The 23932-nt window shown below is 34.9% G+C and overlaps 1 protein-coding gene across 1 annotated transcript in view; it reads left to right on the forward strand.

The window, feature by feature from the left end:
• EDN3 (endothelin 3) overlaps nucleotides 1-23932 on the forward strand; it is a 36591-nt gene that overhangs the window by 2571 nt on the left and 10088 nt on the right.

Below are 23932 nucleotides of genomic sequence, written 5' to 3' on the forward strand. Positions count from 1 at the left end.
CCAGGCACTGAAGTACCTATCCCTATAACGAATCTGTCTTACCTCAGATCATTAGACTATTGTGCCTTCCCAACAGCCCTTAGCTGTCTGTCAGAGATAAACTCACAGGGAGCCCAGAAAATACCTTATTGCTATAGTTGGAAGCTTAGTCTCTTCCCTTATTCATTTGGGAGGCCCCTGGGTAGCAGAGGAGAAATTCAATCTCTAAGTTTCTGGTCCAGTGGAAGGGTGAGACTTGCCTTCAAGTGAAATGCAACTGAGCAGGAGGGGGTTAGATACCTGATAAGTCCCTCTAAGCCTCTTTTCTGAGAAAGAGGAAGTCCTGAAAGCTATCTCCTGTCCCAAAGGGTAAGTGGTGCCTTCACCACTCTTGACCCTGGGGAAGCTCAAATGGTTTTTGAATTCTTTGAAAGGCAGCCTGCCATCCAGTGCATGCAGCACAATTCAGTACTGGTGGCCTGGAAGCCAGGGAATGAATCTAAGTTAGCCAGCCAGCATTCTGGATCTCTAAGTATGTGTTACACAATCTGGATATAGTTTCATTACAGCATCTGAAATGCTTCATATCCAGACAAATCATCTTTCTTTAAAAATACTTTTGCTTATATATAATAAGATCATTGATTTAGAATTTAGAGATCTTAGAAATCATCTATGTCAACAATCACCTATTAAGTACCTATGTGCCAGATACTGCAGATACAAAGATAAAGGTGAAACAATACTTTGTTCTTAAGGAGTTTACACACAATTGGGGAGAAGTATCAAATACTTAGAAAACTAAATGCAAAATAGATATAATGTAATTTCCAAGGGGAGGACACTAGTGCCTGGGAGAAGAGCAACATACTATGACTAATATCATACAGAGAAGTTAGAAACTGCCAATGGTGGAATCTCAGAATTTGTCTGTCTTTCTTTTCTTGATGTTGTAGTGGAAGAAAACTTTTAAAATCAGAAGTCTTGGCTTTGAATACCAACTCTGTGTGATTGGTAAATCTTTTGGGATATAAAATGAGAAGGTTGGAATTGATTTAAGTCCAAGATTCAGCTAAGTACTAACATTCTATGATTTTGTTTTTCCTTTCAACACTCAGTGTATTTTCCTAGAATTCCCAGCTATTGAAGACCTAGCTGAATTGCCTTATATGTGTCTTTCATGGTTGTGGCCTGGGGAAACCTGTTTATTGTTCTGCAGTTCTGCAATAAGTTTGCTTATTGTTCATAATATAACTTTACGAGGCTATGAATTTTATTGATAAGGTCATATTGTAGCTAAGAATACTAAGGAATGAAGATTTGTAGGTGACTTATTCTACCTATTAATTCTCTATTTCTGAGCATAATTATTGTGCTGCACTACCTCTTCTATGTGAAAACAGTTGTTGTTTGTCCTTCCTTCTAGAAAAGGACCATGGCATCAGAAAGATGATGCCATAATATGCAATTGAGTTGAATTTAAGTGATAGAGGGCTATGCAAAGTCATGAGATTCATTTTCTCCACCAGAGTCATCTGGGTCCAGTTAGCAAGATATAGATCAGAATGACTGGAGCTGGCTCTGAATGCAGTGGAAGACCTTGGTCTTTTTAACCTAAGGCCTTTAAGGAGTCTCAGGTTTATTGAGGCACTGCTCAGTCAGTGATTAAGGCTGGATAAGAAATGAAGCAGAGGAAAAGGGGCACTAGTGGGTCCAATGTCTTTATCCCACTGGCTCTTCCTTTAATGTGTGTGTGTATGTATTGATGGGAATGGGACTACTTAGTATTTAGGTCTACCTTTGCAGAAATATACTTTTCTGTATACATTTATCTGAATCTTCTTGGCATCTTTATTTCTTCTGTTTAGCTAATTATTTTTGAAACCTCACCTTTTGCAAGAAGTTTTTCCTGTTCCCTCTTAATTTCAATGCCTTTTCTCTAAGACTATCTCCAATTTATACTATATACATAAATATGTAAATGTATATTTAGTTTGTACATAGTAGTTTGTATATAATGTGCAAATAGTTATTTTTTGCACAATATCTCCTCCATTAGATTGTAAAGCTCCTTAAAGGTAAAGCAGAAGTTGCTTTTATGTTTCTCTGTAAGCCAATATACGCATAGTGTCTGGCATATAATAGGAACTTAATAAATGCTTGCTATTGATTGACTTACTGATGATATTACTATGACTATGATTACTACTACTACTATTACCGTCACTACTACTACTACAGCAGAATGTGTTGAAGACTGGGTCTTTGAATTAAGAAGAGTTGGGGTTCAAAATCTTGCATATGATAAATGTAAACTGTGTGACCTTGGGCAAGTGACTTATGCAATTTTTAAATACTTTGACAGTTAAGTTGCTATTCTCTTAATAATGGAACTCCTTACCTATAAGCGGAGATTATTTTTATTTTTTTATTTTATTTTTATTATTATTATTATTTTTTTGCATTCTCAGTGCTTAGCACAGTGGCTGGCATACAAGAGGAACTTAATAAATGCTTATTATTTGATGTCTTTTTTAAAATTACTACTTGTTTTTACTATTACTACTAATAATATGAAGGCAAAATGGCAGAATGATTGGAGTACCAGCTTTGGAGTCAGAAAGATCTGAGTTCAAATCTTATCTATGATACACTTGAATTGTATGGGCAAGGTATATGACCAAATAGCTCATGTACTTGAAGTTGTAGACAAGTTGCTGAACTGTATCAATGGAATTCTATGCCTAAAATTCCCTAGATGATGAAGTCAGAGCACTAGAACATTACATTCACCAAAACTCCCAATAATCCCATTGTGACATGAAGGTGATTCTCTTGAGTCTTGCCCATGGATACCTTTATACCCCTAAATTATGCATGTTCTTTCCCAGTGAGATGGGCGGAAAGAAGCTCTAAGAGCTACAAATTGACTTAGAAAACCATACATTAACATCAACTATGTTTTATTATATTTTTATTTAGTTAAATATCTCCCAATTACATTTTAATTTAGATCTGACCTCAGAAATTTTGTGTTTCACACCTTTGCTCTTTTACTTCTCAATTTACCTTTATTCTAGTTATGTGGGTACATATTTTATCCTCCCAATAGAATATTAGCTCCTTAAGAATAGTGATTGGTACTCGCCCTCAGTGCCTGCCACAATGTCTAACTGATAGTAAGTTAGATTTGTGTTTGTTTTATTGAGTTGACTTGAATTTTCCTTTTTGAGATAAAGAAACTGAGTTTCAGAGAGGTTGAAATTACTTTCTCAGGGTCATACCACTCTGACTTCAAATCCAGTCTTTTGTCCACTATATCACTCTACCTTCCCAGGAGCCTGAACCAGGGCCCTCTTACTTAGAATGTCAATTTGAACTTTAGTAATTAAGTATGAAATTGACCCCAATAGTGTGGGAAATAATCTGAAAGGAAGGGAAAAATCTAGTATTTAAATCCACCTTGAAGCCCACTCTCTTATTTCTGTAAGTGAAGGAAGTCTTTTAAATATTACTGCATCCCCCAACCCATATACATTATTTTGCTTCATCTGAAAAGCTTCCCTGATAACCTAAGCAGAGAATGATCCTTCTCCCCTCCCCCTGCCCCTGCCTCCTCTTGTGTTCACACCCTCTATCATGTACTGGTAGTGAAAAAGGCATGTGGACCACAGAGCTCTGGGTTCTAGGTCAGGAAAGAGGAACTTACCTATTTTTTTCATGTATTGGGTTGTGAAATCATTGGCAGTGATATCCAGTTTGATTATCAGGAAATTATGTATGTCCAGCCCTTCCTATCACTGGGACAGTCTGTTACACCCATTGGGTATATTTCCATTGCCCTTTAAGTCACCTGAAATCCTGATTGTTAGGAACTCCTGATGTTCCAGTGGTTTGCAGCACTATAGCTTTGCATAATGCAATAAAATATTCCTATAAAAAGTAGCTAGAAAGGCTAATAATATATCTCAACTCTGACAAGCATTTATTAAGTCCCTATTGTGTGCTAGATTCTGGGAGATTGTTGTCTTTCAGTCTTGTCTGATTTTTATAACCCCATGTAATACTAATACAGTTCATGGTGCCTTTTTGGTTTGGTTTGCCATTTCCTTCTTCAATGGATTAAGGCAAGCAGAGATTAAAATGATTTATCCAGGATCACATAGCTAATAAATATCTGAGAATAGATTTGAACTCAGGGCTTCCTGACTCCAGGCTTAACCTTCTATCCAATGGGTCACTTGCTTATGATTCAGGAGGGAAGTTGACATACATGAATAACTATAATACAAAATAACACAAGTTGAGGGGAAAGGTTGTTATGGACTTGGGCAATGGTCAGGGAAGGCTTTCTGAATGAGTTGTGATTTCACTGGGTCTGTAAGATAGATATTCATCTGCATCTTCATGAATGCCTAGTATGTCCAGGTTATAATGATTTGAGGTGAGTCTTATTCACAATTTAGGGATTAAGAAATCTTCAACCCACTGGGAAATGGGGGCGGGGAAGAGAAAGAAATCCTGTCGTTTTCTCTCCCTACCTTCTATCCCCTTAAAATGACCCAAGGCTGCTGTGTTTTATAATGTTTCTTTCAAATTCAGACTAAATCTTCTTTTTAGCTTCTTTTCATGTTTAGGGTTCCCTTTGATTTTCATTTTAATCTGATTTTATTGACCTTTCAAGGACTGATCATTTCATGTATGTGGGCAGTGGATAGAACATTGTTCTGCAGGAAGACCTGAGTTCAAATCTTTAGATATTTATTAGCTGTGAGACTCTGGGCAAGTCATTCAATCCTGTCTGCTACAGTTTCCTCATCTGTAAAATAAGCTGGAGAAGAAAATCACTTCAGTGTCTTTTGCCAAGAAAATTCCAAATAGGGTCATGAAGAGTTGGGATACACTGAAAAAGGAACACAGACAATCTAACATTAGTCAAAACTTGTTAAGAGCATTTCTGTATGCAGGCAAAGTTAGGAGATAGATGTTCAGAAGAAGAATCCTAAGGGTAGGAGAAGGGGTAGGAAATTAAAGAAATCTAAATTCATCTGAATTCTTTACTGATCTTTATGTATTCTGGTTTTCTAGGACTCACAGAGGAATCAATCATTTTAATGTCAAAGAGAGTAAAGAAATATCCAGTGTTATATTTGAAATTCTATCTTATCATTTCAGGGTATCTTTTTATAGCTGGAAATAAGATAACCTATTATTTAATGCATTTATTAAACATCTACTCTGTGCCAGGCACTGTGATAGGCACTGGAGAGTTGGTTCATAAAGGAAAACTCAATAGCTTTAAAAAAAAGTCAAATTACCTCTGCCCTCTCTCCTATGAGGTAGGTATTGCAGATATTATTATCCCCATTTTACAGAGGAGGAGACTGAGACCAAGAAGCTAAGTGATTTACCTACTAATAATAAGCTAATAAGCATTTGAGGCAGGTTAAAAAAGTCACTGTTAGCAATTGAGCTTCTTGGGCAATGGAACCATACTAGTTTGAACAAACTTTTTTTTAAATGAGATAAAGCCATTTCCATCAAAAAACTTCCTTCTCAATGTTTAGTTCTCTGTATCATGATTTGTGAAATAGTTAAGGAGCTAATCCTACCTTTAACATTAAATATAAGAGAAGTCAATGTTGTCAAGAGGACTCAGAGATACATAAAGGGATGGACAGAAAACCTAGAGTTTCATTAAAAGATTGTTGATTTGATTAGGGAGCCTGTGTATTCCCTTCCCTAATATCCTTCACCAGATATTGCACCAGATATTGCATTTATTCTTAATATTTGCTTTGGTAATGTGCTAATTTATGGACAGGATATTTACTAATCTATCAGTTGGGGGTGTGTTTTTTACACAAAGAGTCTTAACCTCAGGTATATTAACTAAAAAAATATTTTGATTAACTTTCACTTTAACTGGTTTCTTTTTAAAATTTATATAGGGGGTTTAGGTACAGTTCCCCTATGATCTGGAAAATCAGTGTAAAATTATCCCTTCCCTGCCTTTGCACCAGAGAAGAAGTCTAATTTTTTTTTCTTTTTCTTTTATGAGGTGTTTATAGTACCTTATTGTAAAATTTGATTTAAGAATTTGGTCATAAATTACATATAGGTCAAAGTTAAGTAAAAGTATGATTCACATATTTTATGTATTTTTGAGTTCCTAAACTTTTTCTGTGTTGTATTTGGGCCTTTGTGTGTTATCTGTGACTTTTGAAAAAGTTCCCACTTAATTTCTTTCTTTCTTTCTTTCTTTCTTTCTTTCTTTCTTTCTTTCTTTCTTTCTTTCTTTCTTTCTTTCTTTCTTTCTTTCTTTCTTTCTTTCTTTCTTTCTTTCTTTCTTTCTTTCTTTCTTTCTTTCTTTCTTTCTTTTTTTTTTTTTTTGGCTGAGACAATTGGGGTTAAGTGATTTGCCTAGGGTCAACAGCTAGGAAGTATAAAGTGTGAGGTTAAATTTGAACTCAGGTCTTCCTCACTTCAAGGCTAGTACGCTATCCACTGCGCTATCTAGCTGCCTCTCCCATTTAATTTTTTATGCTGACTTGTGATATAGTGAAACTGTGATAAGGAAAGTCATGATGTAGAAGGGACAGCTGTATTTTATTTCATGAATTTATTCTGAGAAGGGATTGATAGGCTTTACCAATCTGCCAAAGGACTTCAGGATACACACACACACACACACACACACACACACACACACAATTAAGAACTCCTGTTTTGTAAGAGCTTCCTAATTTTTTCCATTTCTTTTCATTGTCTTCTTTCCATACCATCTTCCTCCCTCTCTAAATCACATATTTCCTTCTGTATTTCTGTCCATTTCATTTTCTCTCACTTTGGCACATTTCTCTTTTATCAATTGATTTAGATTGTGGCTCAGACAGTAAATCGATGCTATGGGATTGGATAAGTCCGTTTCCTCTTCTGGGCCCTCATTTCCAGGATATAAAATGATATGGTTGGATTAGGTCCCTTATGAGTCTTTTAGGCAATTCTAGTGAACAAGGAGACAGTGGTTAAGAAAACAAACCTAATAAAACACATTTAGCTTTTATTTTAAAATATTCTCCCCTAAAATTGCTTCCTGCCTTACTGTCTTTTCCATGATGTGCTGTTCTACCTTGAACCAGTGGAAGCAATGAGTAAGAAATTAAAGAATACTTTCTGACAATGTGTTAGATGCTGGGCTAATTTCTAGTTTAAGTAGCAAGGGTGGCAGAGCAAGAGGCAGAGAGAAAGGTCCTTCTCCTCAAACTGTTTTCCTAGGTGATCAGCTTAGATCTGAAATTTCACCCTTAAATTCATTCCTTTGGGAATAAAGACCAGAATTTTCTGCTATTTAATCACCTAATTAATTACATAAACTCAAGCACAACTGAGATTAGAGCATAGTTGCTGGGGAAGGTAAATCTGACACTACTGACCATTCTTTAATGGTTACTCTCTCCTTGGGGGGATTTCTGCCTTGGGTTTTCTTGGGGGGGGTTCTCTTGATTTTCTTTCTCTTTGTACCATCATTCATATTTTGTCTTCTCATTGTGAGTATATGCCAAGTCTTTATCTTGGGTACACTCTATCTTTACACAGTCTTTCTTGGAGACCTTATCAGTTCACATAGATCTAATTATTATCTCTTCCAATGGATGCCAGAATGTATATATCTAATTCTAATCTCTCTCCTAAATTATAGTTCCATATTGCTAACTGCTTATTGAACATTTCAACCTAGATGTTCCATGTTTGTTCCAAACTCAATATATCCAAAATAGAATTTATTATTCCTCTTGTCCCCATCCCTAAACCCATCCCTCTTCCAAATTTCTCTATTTTTGTTGAGCTCACCACCATCCTTCCAGTCCTCCAGGAAAATTGGAAGTATCCTTGACTTTTTATCCTCTCTTGTCTCTCATATTCAGCAAGTTGCCAAGTCTTTTGGATTCTACCTCCACAGCATTTGTCCTCTCCCCTCATACAGATATAATCTAGGTGCCTTACACCTCCTGTCTAGTATTAGCCTTCTAATTGGTTTCCCAGCATATAGTCTCATTTCTCTCAATCCATATTCCACATATCTGCCATAGCAATTTTAATTTGACATTCAAAACCACTTTCTAGCCTTATTATACATTATATCCTCCATAAACTCTTTTTGGTCCATCAAACTGGTCTTGCTATTCCTCACATATAACATTTTATTTCTAGTTTCTGTTCCTTTTCATTGACTGTTCCCTGTGCCTGGAATGTAAACTTTTTTTTTTCATCTCCTCCTCTTAAAAGTCCTAATTTCCTTAAAATCTCAGCTCTAGTGCTACTTTTTACATGAAGTATAGCTGCTTATGTTTTCCTCATTTTCTCTCTCTATGTCTGTCTCTTTTCATAAATGTGTATGTATAATACACACATATATATATATTTATATGTATATTTATTATGTTTGACATACATATATACATGATATTTTCCTGATGGAATATAAGCTCCTTAAGGGCAAAACTGTTTCATTTTTGATATAAAATGAAAAGATATGGATCTCGAAATTGAAAGATATAGAAATATGAAATAAAAGATATAGATCAAATACATAGATCTCAAAAAATGACTCAATAGGCTAAAACAATGAATTGAATATAATGAAGTTATTTATTTAATTAAAATAATTTTTACCAGTTACAGATAAAACAATTTTTTCATTTGTTTTTAAAACTTTGGGTTCCAGATTCTCTCCCTTCTTCCTCTCCATCTCATTGAGAAGGCACATGTGAAGTTACACAAAACATTTCCATAAAAATCATGTTATAAAAGAAAACATAGATTTTCCCTCCCCCAAAAAAGCCCTCAAGAAAAATAAAGTTAAAAATGCATTTTTCAATCTGTTTTCAGACACAACCAGTTCTTTCCCTGGGTATGGATAGCATTTTTCATCATAAGTTTTTCAGAGTAGTCTTGGATTGTTGTATTGCTGAGTATAGCAAAGTCATTCACAGCTGATCATCCCAAACATTGCTATTGCTTTGTACACAGTACATTTTGCTTTACTTGAGCTCATTGAGGACTTTTCAGGTTTTTCTGAGAATACTCTGCTCATCATTTCTAATAGAACAATATTAATAAATGGAATTTAATGGGGATAAATGTAAAGTCCGATTTGTGAGTTTAGTTTGAAACAGTTGATATGAAAAAGATCTGAAGGTTTGGTAAGCTGTAACTACATGTGAGTCAACTATATAGTGTGGCATAATCCCCCTGCTAAAAAAAAGCTAATGAGATCAAAGAATGCAATCAATGGTATCTGCATAGTGTCTAGAAAAAAAAAGCAATAGTCCTGTTGTACTCTGCCCTGATAAGGCTGTACGTGGAATCTTATAGTTGGTTCTGGCACTGCCATTGCAGGAAGTACATTGATTAACTAGAATAACTCTAGAGGAAGGCCATATGACAATAAGGGAACTGGAGTGCATGACATGTGAGCATTAATTGAAGGAGCATGAATGTTTAGTCTGTAAAATAGAAAATTCAGAGGAAACAAAGCTGCCTTAAAAGCTAGGATCATAGTTCTGAATTAGAAGGAATCTCTGAGACTATCTCATCCAGTTCTATCATTTTATGTATGAGGGAACTGAAGCCTGAAAAATAAATTCCCCAAGGTTCTACAGCAAATAAGTATCAGAGTAGGATTTGAAACCAAATCTTCTGACTTTAGAACCACTACTCTTTCTGCTGTACCATGCTATTTAGAGAGCTATCATATGGAAGAGGAATTATAATTGTTAATTGTTCTAGTGGACAGAAACAATTTGCCAACAATAACAGCTGCTCAGAAGAGGAATGGAGTGCCTCATTGGATACAGCTTTCCTGACCACTAGATGTTTTCAGAGAATAGATGCTGGATGACCCTTTGTCAAGAAAATTATTGAAGAGATTCCTGCTTTGGTATGGGTTGGATCTTATTTTTTCTGGATGTTCCTTCAGTTCTAAGATACTGGAATTTACTGAAATCTTGGCAGGTACTTGGTAACTACTTGATATTTGATTTTTTTTGGTATGGGAACAAGAAAGGAATTATCAATTTTATACAAAATTATAAAATTTTGTGTGCCCTTAAAACAGACTAGGTCCCACAGGGAAAAAAAAAACAACACCACAATAGAACCCTAGCCTGGCACCTGCCCACAAAATGTATATTGTACAGGGCCAAACATGAATAATGTTCATGGTGCTATTTCTGGGACTGATAATAATAACAGTAAAATCTAACAATTATAGCACATTAATATTTGCAAAGTGTTTTGCATTTGTTATTTCATTTGAGCCTCATAGGAACCTTAAGAAGTATCTTGATTTCTTGATCAAGGAGGAAAACTGGGACAAAGATTGTTGTCCCCATAATTCTTGTACATTCAAATTTTTGTCTTCAAGGATATCCAGACAGGATACTGTGGTCAGATTAAATTCACATCTATACCCATTGTATGCAAATGAACAACAAAAATAATACTGTTCTGGTGGTAGACTGGTAGTGCCATTTTTGCCCTCAGAATCTCAGAATTTCTTGTGGTAAAGAAATTTTGAGGGTTTTTTGTCTTGCCTCTTCTCCCTGTACAAATCCTCTCCATAGTACTCTTGCCTGGTCTTCTGATTTCTGATTCAATATTTTCAGAGAGAGGAAGGTCACTATCAAATAAGACACCTTGTTCTATTGTTGGATAGTTCTTGTGGGTAAGCATCTAGAGGAAAGCAACCAAGATTGAGAAAACCATGAAGTGCATGACAGGTGAGAAATGTTTAAAAGAATTAGGAGTGCTTAATCTGGAGAAGAGATAACTCAGTGAGGACACAAATTGTAAGATCATAGATTCATAGATTTAGAGCTGGAAATGGCTTTAAAGGACATCAAGTAGAACCCCTTAATTTTATAGATAAGGAAGTTGAGGCTAAGAGAGGTTAAATGACATGCTTAGGTTCTAACAGCTAGTAAGTACTCTCTTTGAGGAAGAATTTGAATTTACATCTCTCTGATTCCAAGTCTCACTCTTTAGCCATTCCAAATCCTGTGTTTTTCTTTTAGCTATACCATATTATCTTTCACCTTTCCTGACCTCTTTCTCTTTTATATGTATTATATATTATATTCTCCCAATATATGAACAACAGAAGTTGTTCACATATTGTGCCTATCATTTATTAAACTATAATGTACAAGGGTTATTTGCTATTTACCCATTCTCCATTCTTTGCCTGTTCTTATTCCTTCACTCTTACCACAGTAAAAGCTAGACTTACTTAAGCAAAACATTTGGGAAATGGTGTATTATAGTTAATCTGTCTGGCTAGCTGGAAAGCCTTATGATATTTTCTTTTGTTTTTGAAGTTCATTTGTACAATTTAGAATGTACAATTTCACTTTTTCATTTAGAAAATATCCTAGAGTGGTTGGTCATAATAGAATCTAAGAGTATAAGGAAATTAAGGCAGCTGTGCTTCATTGGTAAGAATATTAAAAATAGAATAAGGAGATCTGAATTTGAATTATAACTTTACAATTTCTCAACTAACTAATTTACTTACAAAATAACAAGATATTCAGCAAGTCACCTAGTTTCTTGGGGCCTTTGTTTCTTCATCTGAATTAAAACACTGGCAGCTCTTATTAATCTCCTCTTAAGATTGTTGTGAGGAAACAACCATAAAACAACAAATTATGAAATATTCTTTATTTCTTTTGTGATTGAATATCTTGAAGATAAGAATAAGGCTAAGAATTTTGAACATTAGTGAACAAGTGAATATAGATGTATATTATTAAAAGGATCAATTGTGAGAATTTAGAAAAGGAAGTGGTCATCACTAAAAGACAGTATGATTTTATTAAAAATAGGTCATATTAGACTTAATTTCCTTTTTTTTTTGAGGGACAAGTGATTAACTTGAAAGATCAAGAGAAGGCCTTAAATTGAATATTTGAATTTTATGAAAAGATTTGAAAGTCTCTCATAATATTCCTTTCAATAAGATTTAAAGATTTGACCTAGATAATAATACAGAAAAATGGATTTGTCATTGATTGAACAACTAGATTCAAAGAAGCATAGCTATTGAATTGATATTAATTAATGTTTGATAAAAGTTCTTTAGTGAACTAGCTCAGAAATTTGATTCAACCTCTTGCTATTTAGCATTTTAATTAATGTTTTAGATGAAGGCATGATTATCAATTTTGCAGTTAAATATGTACGTAGAAGATATAACTTTAATTTAAATAACAACCAGACTCTACAAATCTTTACAGATGGAAATTATAGTTTGGCTATCTATATCTATAAATACACTGTCCATGATCATGCTCAATATGTGCTTTTCATTTATTCATTCTTCCACTAAGATTTTTTTTTAATGAGGATAGATGAAAATGTAAAATCCTACATGGGTTCAAAAATCAATGAACAAATACAGATTGGGGAAACAAGTCATTAGAAGCAGCAGTTTCTATGAAAATTTTCTGGGGATTTTGGTGAACTGCCAATTCAGTGTAAGTCAACAGTATAACATAGTAGGCAAAAGAATAATTGCTTTGACATTGGCAAATTAGAGAAAGCTTATGGAAAGTTGTTTAATATGACAATAGACTAGACACCATGCCAGACAATAACTGTTGGAAGAAAATGGAATATTTTTTTTTTTAGACTAGAGAAGAGAAAACTTGGGATGGAAGACACGATAGCTGTCTTCAAGAATTTGAATTTCTGCAATGGAGAAGAAATACTCATTTGATTTGCATGTGGTTCCAAAGTGCGAAAATAAGTACAAATAGAAAGAAACTACAGAGGCAGGTTTGGGATATTGTAGAAGTTACATTTTAGTATATTGTATTTTTTTTAATCTAACTATAGTTTGCACCAGATGACCACTGACTTCCCTTCAGACTCAGAGCTTTTGTGATTCTTTGATAGACACAGGAAATTGGAATGAATAATGGTGTTGCTCTGTAAAACAAATATGTGATATGAACCTATATGAATAGATCCTGGATAATTGCAGATTTTGCTTAATTTATAATTTTGTTCATAAATCATAGTGTGTCTCATGCCCCAAGTGACTCCCCTTTCTTACCTAAGAATATTTAATTTATTCTTTGTTTGGATTCAAGATATCATGGTACAAAAAAAGGAAATAAAATCAGTAGGCTTCCATTTTGGTTCTAATAAATTTTTAAATAATTGCTCACTGTGTGACCTTGGAAAAGTGACTGAAGGCTCCATAAGCCTCACTTTCCTTATCTACATAATGGGAATAATAAAAGTGTTATAGAAATAAGGATTTTAGTTAACATTACTTATGACCAGCTAGGAAATGCTATTTCCTGAAATTATAGGTATTGTTGATTGCCATAATTGCAATTTAGAGTTGACTAGACTTCAGAGTTTATGGGAAGACTTCCTTACACATTTTTGTCTTGAATCACATAGACTTAAAAACCCAGTTCTCTCTCTCTCTCTTTTTTAATCTCAGTTCCCCATAATTAGATCTGGAAGTGCTCAGGAGCAAATATGAAGCTTGGCTCCAGTACAACAAATTCAACATTGCATAATAGTAACTGTCATTTATATAACACATTACAGCTTAAAAAGAGCTTTACATAAGTTATTATTTTATTTGATCCTCAAAACAAACACAGAGGAGGAATATGATGTTCAGACAAGTGAAGGGAGTTGCTCATAGTCACACAAGTCAGTTCCAGACTCAGAATTCAAATTCAAGTACTCTGATTTCAGATGATCTTTCTAAATTAGGCAGCAAAGCAGTTTCATGAATATAAGCAAAACCTGGCCATAGAGATTAGGACTGATCATGACCTCCAAAGGAAACTTTGGCTCTCTGAGTATTAAAAAAAATTGTCAGTGAGTTAACTTGGTCTTAGATCTGAGATCAAATAGAAAGTTCTGATATCCTTTGTGTGTTTTCAAGCCACCAAAATTTCAAGACAAAGGAAACAAAGTTTCCTATTAAATATTCTTATAGTTCTTGTTTGCACTAGGCAACAGTTTTTCTTTATATTGTTACATCCCGCCATGTGAAGGGCTCGGTTGTGGAACCAAGCAAGCTGATTTAACACTAGAGCTTAGCTTTCTAAGCCATATTTGATTAATTGGCTTAATTTAACTCAATGTAGGGAGCTACATTAATTCTGTGCCAATATTTTTCCTTTCTTTTCTTCTTCCTTTTCCCTGAAGGGTTCTTTAAGAAAGTCAGACTTTAGGAACTAAAAAGGCATTTAGAATCATCTCTCCCCATCCACTCAACATACAGAAGAGGAAAATGAGGCTCAAGCATGAGAATTTGCCCAACTTTAAGCAGACTGTCAAAATGTAGACTAGAACTTAAGCTTCTAGCTCCTACTCTCCACTCTCTGGCATTATTTCTATTACTCATCCTTTTTCCCACACATCATTTGCACTTTTCCTTAGGAGGAAAATAAAACATGAATCAAAAATCATCCGATTTCAGTAAGGTGAATGAAACACATGTTCTGAAAGAGGTAGTAAGTGTGGCTCAATGGAAATGAACCCTGATTCTAAGTCAGAAGATCTAGATTTGAGTCTGAACTCTAGAATGTATGAATTATATGACTTTGGGTGGATTAATTAGCTTTATTGAAGTGTGGGGGGGGTTTAGACTGGTGAATTCTAGAATCTCTTCCAACTCCCAAATCCTCTGATCTTTCTTGTTTGCCACTGTTCTGATCAGTTTGTGCCTTACATGAGTTGTGGTCATTTGAAAAGGCTAGAAATCATAATTAGTTTTTTCTTCATTTATTTATTTGGAGCAGAATTAATAGTAAATGCCCAATCAATAATTCTGGAAGGGTAAAGAACACAGAGTTATAGTTGGTGAATTGTGTATGTGACAAAGTACCACAAACCATACTTGGAACATAAATCATATATTTCATTCGTGGGAGGAATAGGATGCCATCCAATGGTAGGGGATATAGAGATCCTGGGATATCAGCATAGGATTCTTGAGACTAACTTCAGCCTTCCTGTAGCTTTCCACTTGAACTAATTTTTTTTCCTTCTTAACTAAATGCTCATCTATTGTTTCTACATTGCTGAAGTACTACTCATTCTCTGTATACCCTCTAAATTTAGCACATTGAGCCAAAGCTCCATCACCCTATCCTAGTTCCACCTCTGCCAGACCCCATATGCTACTTTACCAAACAAAAATCAATCAACCAACAAGCTGTTTATAATGTTTACTAAGTACCAGTCATAGTGTTAGATACTGTGGATATAAAGACAATATAAAATGATTTTTTGCTCTGGAGAAGGTTACATTCTATCAGAAAGACATATTTCATTATGGAAGTAAGGAGTCATATGCACTAAAGACCCTTTAATTCATCTTACATAAGCAGTACTCTGAGTGTGGCTGTTCTTTCTTTATGAGCACGTCAATGCTACAATCTATCCAGTCCCACAAGTGTGAGAATGTGATATTGTCACTTTATCAACAATCTCCCCTCCCTCCCAAAAGAGTAAAAGAAATCATTTTAATGTCACATTTTGAGAATTCTGTTTTTCTGTTTCCTTATGGCTTGGCATAAAGCCTAGTTTTTCCATATGGAAATGTTTTGTATGAGTTGAATGTGGCTAAGTGATGAATTCCTTCTTTATCTCAATCTCTTACAATCCCTAATTTTTTCATCAATGCTCAAACATCACCTTCAAAGTGAAGCCTTTTTGTAGTCCACTTCACTAACTGCTAGTATCTTTTCTTCAAAACTACCTTGTATCTATTTTGTGTGTATATATATATATATATATATATATATATATATACATATGTGTGTGTGCACATATATGTGTATACACACACACACACACACACATATATATATATATATATATATGCACGTTACTAGATTGTAAATTCCTTGAAGCCAAGGATTTTTGCCTTCAGGTCTGTATATAGTGGTACTTAAGTTGCACCACAGAATGGTACTTAAATACTTGTTGATTGGATGATTGATTATAATATGATAATTATAGAATTTTAGAATTGGAAAATATTTTTCATTTTACAAAGGAAGAAACTGTACCCCCAATGTAACCTGACCAGGGTCACATAATGAGCGTGATTTGAATCAGGATTCAAAACTAGATCTTTTGACTTTAACCCAGTGCTCTTTTCATTGTGTTGCTTCCATATTAAATCATGATCCTAAAGCTATGGGATATATCTTTTTAAAAAATTTGAACATTTGAGAGTTTAAATAAGCAATACGGGGATGTCTCAAAAAGTAAACATGAAAATGACTTTTTAATAAATGAGAGCTTCAGCCCCTAACAACTTATGTTGTTCTCTTCTTACCCTATCCTTTTCCTAAGGGGGAAAAACCTGAAAAAAATCCCAATTCATTTTTTGTACCAAAATATAATATTTATAGTGATTCAGTAATTAATAAATTAATTATATCAAATATCTCAACATGGAAATTGAAATATATTTTAAGAGAAAGAAGAAACAGTATAATTTTTTTTGCTTCTAGTTTATTTTTGCTTTCCTTTGTAGTGATTTTTTTTTAAAATGGGTTCTCTGACTAACATTTTAAAGAGTTTTTAATCTTTTGCAGAGTCTTTAAGTGTGGAAATATGATGGTATATATGTATCACATAGAGTAATGCACATATGGTTTCATACTCATCCTCTAAAAAATACCTGATCCCCATGTTATCCTTTGTTTCCATTGCTGGGAACTATTTTGAGCTGCATCTGTCTGCAGCTTTGCATAAAGTTATAATGAGGCCATACCAGATAGGAATGAATGTACGTGGCTTATGTTCGACCTGGAATTCTTAAGGGTCACTGGGGGTTGGGTAGAGAAACCTTAGCCTAATTCACTGAATACATTTATGTCCTAGCAGATGTAAGGAAAAATCAATTAATGTGTAGAATTCAATTGGATAACAATTTAAAAATTTCTTCCTTCATAGTCATAAACTATTTGTGTGTATGTATGTGCATTTATGTATTAAACTTTTCTTTTTCAGCTGTAAATCCTCAAATAATTTCACACTATAAGATGAAACAGAAACATTTTCTTATCATTTATGTCTCTTGTGGATTATGCCTGATGTGCCTCCAGTTGTCATTCTGTGATCTCAGTGTTTGTATCCTGGGCACCAGGGAATTAATAGGATATTAAATTCTGTGGCTTTGAGATATTTTCACATTCAGTCATAGAGGTCTTTGATAGTAATGACAGTATAGATCAAAGGTTCTTGAGCTGTGGATTATGAACCCATATAAGGTCACATAACTGAATGTGGGGATCACAAAAAATATGACTTATTATCAGTAAATGTTTGATATGCATATCTATTTTACATACCTATATATCTAAGACCACACAAACATTTCTTGGATGAAAAGAGGTTGTGAATGGAAAAAAAATTTACGAAGCTCTGGTTAAGAAACATAGGTTAAAATTTCCAAATATAGAAGTGAAATTCTGTAGTGGCTATCCCTGGAAGTAGGTTGGAAAAGCATCACAATCTTATTTAGCCATGGCCATAGCTTTTAGTGTCATAGAGATTTAGATTCAATTCCTGTGAAGGTTCTATTAGTGGAAGATCCAAGATCCTTGTAAGTCTAGTTAGAACTTGATTAGTGATTTTTCTTTACCTATAACTCTACTGGCCTGGGATACTACTATCATGCTGCTGCTTACTATTTTCACTGGGGCAGCTACATGGTATAGTGGATAGAGTATCATCTCTGGAGTCAAGAAGACCTGAGTTCAAATTCGGCCTCAGATACTTGGTCCTTCCTAGCTGTGTGACCTGGACAGTTACTTAACCCCAATTGTCTTGCCAAGAAAAAAAAAAGTCATTGGATAGATGTTTTCCATTCAAAGCCATTTTGAGACCAAATTCATTTAAGACAGACTCCTGGAAATCAGGTGATTATTATTATTTTTTCTTTTTCTTTTTCTTTTTTAAAATTTTATTTATAATTTTTTGACAGTATATATGCATGAGTAATTTTTTTATAACATTATCCCTTGTATTCATTTTTCCTAATTATCCCTTCCCTCCCTCTACTCCCTCCCCTTGATGACAGGCAATCCCATACATTTTACATGTGTTACAATATAACCTAGATACAATATATGTGTGTAAATACCATTTTCTTGTTGCACATTAAGTATTAGCTTCCGAAGGTATAAGTAACCTGGGTAGATAGACAGTAGTGCTAACAATTTACATTCGCTTCCCAGTGTTCCTTCTCTGGGTGTAATTGTTTCTGTCCATCATTGATCAACTGGAAGTGAGTTGGATCTTCTTTATGTTGAAGATATCCACTTCCATCAGAATACATCTTCATACAGCATTGAAGTGTACAGCGATCTTTTGATTCTATTCATTTCACTCAGCATCAGTTGATGTAAGTCTCTCCAAGCCTCTCTGTATTTCTCCTGCTGGTCATTTCTTACAGAGCAATAATATTCCATAACATTCATATACCATAATTTACCCAACTATTCTCCAATTGATGGACATCCATTCAACTTCCAGTTTCTAGCTACAACAAAAAGGGCTACCACAAACATTTTGGCACATATAGGTCCCTTTCCTCTCCTCAGTATTTCTTTTGGATATAAGCCCAATAGCAGCAATGCTGGATCAAAGGGTATGCACAGTTTGATAACTTTTTGGGCATAGTTCCAAATTGCTCTCCAGAATGGCCGGACTCTTTCACAGTTCCACCAACAATATATTAGTGTCTCAGTTTTCCCACATCCCCTCCAACATTCATCATTGAAATCAGGTGATTATTAAGAAATTAGTGACTCAACTATTTTCAGAAACTATACATTTGGATAATTTTTATGAGGATGGGGAAAAAAAAACAATTTTTACCCATGTTCCCATTTCCTCACTGATGAAACACTAGTAATTCTATCTGGAATTGGGTAGGCAAGGGCACAAAAAGCAGGGTATTATTCTCTGAGTGCCAGCATGCAACAAACCATTCTCTGCTTTATAGAAAATGCAATTTTTGATTCACATCCCTTCTTAAGAAAAACATCTTATGTTTTCTCCTTTCTTCAAATTAATCTTACTCTCCCCCTACCCAGATTAACAATGAGAGGTAGAAGTGAATTTTGTTAAAAAACCATTTTAAAAAGTACTGATTTTGTGTAAAGAGCAAAATAATAAGAGGCTCCAATTTTGTGATGGAGTAACTTGACTTGTTTGAATTTGATTTATGGGATGCAGAAAAAGAAGATTTGGTTTTTTGAGGGAATGTCTGGGACACAATGTCTTGAGGATATGGGAGAAAATCAGTTAATTCCTCTTTTCAGTTTTCTGGCATGTTCTGCTGAGAGAGACTGAGTTTTTCAACAGCACTCTAGGAACAGTGCCCAGGTTCACAGTGATTAAGAAGACCCTGCATGTCTCTTGCTTTCTCAAAAATGAGCACTGAGTATCCTAGAAGGTTGTCATTAATAAGGCAGCATGATACAAGGGAAAGAACAGCCAGTGGCTTGTAAATTCAAGGCACTGAGTTCAAATCTCATCTCTGATGCTTAGTACATGCATGACTTTGAGGAGCTCACTAAATTACCTTGGGCATCCACCAACTCATTTATAAAACAAGGAGGCTGGATATCATGAATCCTATGAATCTCTCCAGTTCTGTATCTGTGTTCTTTTTTTTTTTTATCATGTGTATGAGGCAATTGGGGTTAAGTGACTTGCCCAGAGTCACAAAACTAGGAAGTGTTGAGTGTCTAAGGCCAAATTTGAACTCAGGTCCTGAGCTGGTTGTCTATCCACTGTGCAATCTAGCTGCCCCCTACACCTGTGTTCTGTGAGTATCATAGGAGGAAACAGTAGATTACAGCACTGGGAGATCTTAAAAGGGATCACATATCAGGTGGGGTAGTAGATAGATTCTGAACCTACAATCAGAAAGAACTGAGTTTAAATACTGATTTAGTTGCTTACTAGCTTCGTGACCATGGACAAGTCACTTAATCTCTGCCTTCGTCATTTTACCTATCTGTAAAACTGAGATAATAATACCTAGGGGTTTTTGTGAGGGTAAAAATGAAATAATATTTTTAAAGTGCATTGTAAACATTAAAGTGCTATATAAAAACTATTTGTTGATGTTGTTGTTTGCAGGAGATGATCCAAAAGTTTCTGTTGATTTCAGGGCAATTGAAAAAAGCAGCTGTGGTTTGTGAGTGGGAGGATGCTGGCTGATTGTTTGGATAGTTGGTACCAAGCTGCAGCTGACAAGTATTTAAGGAAAGAAAGCAGAATGAAGGGGGCTGGTGCTTTTGGAGAAAGCTGGCTGATGATATGAAACTGCTGTTTTCAAAGAGATAGTGTTTTATTAATAGGGCCAAGGAAGGAGTTGGGAGAGTTTTGTGGGTGTGTCTTGGTACCACGATCTCTTTCGTTTAGATTTTTAGTGCATTTTACTTTCCTGTGCATTTTTTGGACTCTTTTGATCACCTCCCTTGGGAATGACAGTCTGGGGAGTTACAGTATTTGTCTGCAGGGCATTATGTCACCATGCTGTTTGCAGTCCTGGATTCCCTGAACATTTTCTTAGGGGTTGGGTTGTGATAAAAGATATTGACACATTTAAGGATATTATCTGAACCACTCCCCTTTCCTAAGAACTCACCTGCGCCAGAGGTCACTGGGTCCTAGCAGTCAGAGGCTGAGTTACCATAGCAGGGGATCAGAAAATAAAGTTTGCCCTATTCCTTTTTCTCAACTTCCATGACTACGAACTTCTTTGTAGAAAGAAATAAAAAGATCCCAGTATTATTTTATAGGGCAGAGGAAAGAATACTAGATTTGCAATATCAAGAGCTGGGATGAAATCTTGACTCTTTCACTTTCTAGCTGTGTGATCAGGGACAAGCCACTTAACCTTTAAGAGTCTCCGTTTTCTCATCAACAAAATGGAGATAATAATACACTCTTTCACAAAGTTCCTGTAAACACAATACTTTGTAATTCTTAAAGTACTATGTAAAAGTGAATTATTTAAAAATGTGTACTTGTCCTAGAATATAGGAGTGTAGAGATTGTCTGGTTTAATTTGTGCCTCGAAAACAATTTACCTCTATAACATATACTTGAGAAATGGTTACTATCAGTCCATCCTTCTGGGGCTACGGAGAACAAACTTTTCTTCCATATGACAACTCTTCAAATACTTGTAGATAGCATGTCCTCCTTCTCTACCCTCCCTTCCTTAATTTTTTTCTTTTGCAGTCTAAGCATCTTCATTTTTTGGAACCATTCTTATATGGTATATCCTCAAGGCCCTTCATCATTCTAGCTATTCTCTATTGGCTCCTTATCAGAATTTTCCTAAGATATGGCACTGAGAATTGAAAACACCATCCCAGATGTGTCCTGACCAGGGCAGAGTATGGTGGAACTATCATTTCTCTGGTTTCGAGGAACTGTGCCTTTCTTGATGCTGCCTAAAATTCTGTTAGCTGTCTTGGCTTCCACACTACACTATTGACTCAAGCTGAACTTGTAGCCTACTAAAATCCTCCAGATCTTTTCTCAGGCAAACTTTTGTCTATTCATGCCTCCCCTAGCTTAGGAAAAAATATACTTGAGTGATTTGGCCATGGAAACTTACCATGTGTGTCTAATAATGTTTTTATTTAACTAAATGGCCTATTTTAGGAAAATTCAATAAAAATGTCTTCACTATCTTCAAAAAATAGCATATATGAAATCAAAGACAGCATGATGTAGTGGGGAAAAGCACTGGATTTGAATCCCGGAGACTTAAATGTAAATTCTGACTCTACTATTTAATACTAATATGGCCTTGAACCAATTAATTTCTCTGGGCCTCAGTTACTACTTTTTAAAAGTAAAATGATTGGACCAGATAATCTTGAAGTTCTCTTCCAACTCTAAATTTATGACCTAGTATATCAAATGAAGGCCCAGGGTTGTCCATCTGGTCACTCCGTTTACAATTCCTCTGCTTTCTTGGGCAGTCTGATCATCTTCCTCTGATGATGAACCTTTCTGATCATAATAAGGCTAGTCTTTGATGACAGAAACATGTTCCGTTGCTACGTCTGGCAAGTGTTTGGATATGGCAGAGTTGGTAATCTGCTAGCAGGTCACCAAGTTCACATGATATTATGAGGAAATATAAGGGCAAAATATTAGTGGTAAAAGATACTTATAATTGACAATGAAAGATATCTATTGCTTACGTACACCCATATGTGTGTGTGTATATGTATACACACATATGGTTATATTATATATATTTCTCTTGCTATATCTATATCACTTCTATCTCTGTATCTATCTCTTTTTCTATCTGCTGTCTCTCTCTTTCTCTATATATAACATCTCTGTCTCTTCTCTCTCCTTCATCCATATGTCTATTGCTGTCTCTGTTACAAGACATTCATTTTACACAAAGGCTTTTAGTTTGACTTTTTTGGGTTCATTTTTATTTTTTAATGCTGTTTACCCCAGATACAAGTAATTCCAAATTTGAACAGATATGGTGATCCAAAATTTCACAATCTGCATACATTTCTAGGACTGATATGATAGGGCAGATATTATGGTAAGAAGCATGGGATAAGGAAAAAGAAGAATATGATTTATTTGGAGTTTGAATTCCTATTCTGCCACTTACTATGTGACTTTAGGTAAATCAGAAGTAGGTATATACATATATGTGTAACATATAAGTATATAAGCATATATACATAAATATATATAACATGTATAAATGTATAACATTAGATAAACACACTCACACACATATAAGTAACAAACATCTTTCATTTTCAATTGTTGGATATCTTTCAGCTTCATTAATTTAATATCTTGCCCTGATACTTCCTTATGCTATCAAGGTGACATTGAGTTCTCAAGAGATGCACCAGTGTTTCCAGGTCTATATCTGAACATGTTTCTGACATCCAAAGACCAGCCTCACTACAGTCAGAAGTATTCATCATCAGAAGACTGAATAATCATAATAATATAATCACAATTAATAATCATAATCATATGATTACAATAATCATAAAGATCATGTCTAGTAAATCTCTGAATCTGTTTTCTCTTGTATAAAATTAAGGTGTCTACCCAGAAGCCTTCTGAGGTGACTTACTCCTCTTGTTCTATTTAATCCTATCCTAAAAATCCTTAAGTAGCATGCCCAGCTACTTAATGGCTGGTATATACTTGCAGTTGCTTGTTTGACCACTAGGTGGTGATTGGATCCTGGAAAGGAGAAATCGTGTTGATGTTTATGGCTGTTCAATTAGGAGGCAATCATTAGGTAAATTGGAGATCAGAAGAATGAAAAGAGGTTGAGAGCAGGGACCTCTATACGCCAGGCTGTGTGGCTGGAATGTTTTCTCAATCTTCTTGTTATTCCACTCCTTTGATTCACAGATGAGAAACTGAGGCCAAAGAGAGAGGTAACTTTTTCAAGGCAACATGATAGCCAAGCTGGGATTCAAAATTAAGTCCTTTGAAATTAAATCCATTGTTCTTTCCATCACAACACATTTGTTTTCAGTATGATTTATATCCAACCACTCATTTGAATATATTTCATTTGTATGAATGATAAATGCCAAAATGATAAAATGCCAAATTAATTAATAGCATATTTCTTGTTTTTTTTCCCCTTGAAACACATGAAAAGGTTTTGTTCAAGTTCAATGACTCTAGACTAGCATTTTCAAAATTGTAGTCCTCTTTGCTGATTGCAAAATGGGTGCATTGTTGTTTTCTTTGTGATATTTTCATGTGGAAATGGGGGGGGGACTAGGTTTAATGTCAACACTTAGAGATTTAATATGACCCCTATCACTGGAAAAATATATGTTTAGCCAAACCT

Source organism: Sminthopsis crassicaudata, chromosome 2, assembly GCF_048593235.1.
Source record: "Sminthopsis crassicaudata isolate SCR6 chromosome 2, ASM4859323v1, whole genome shotgun sequence".
In the NCBI taxonomy this organism is placed as follows: Eukaryota; Metazoa; Chordata; class Mammalia; order Dasyuromorphia; family Dasyuridae; genus Sminthopsis; species Sminthopsis crassicaudata.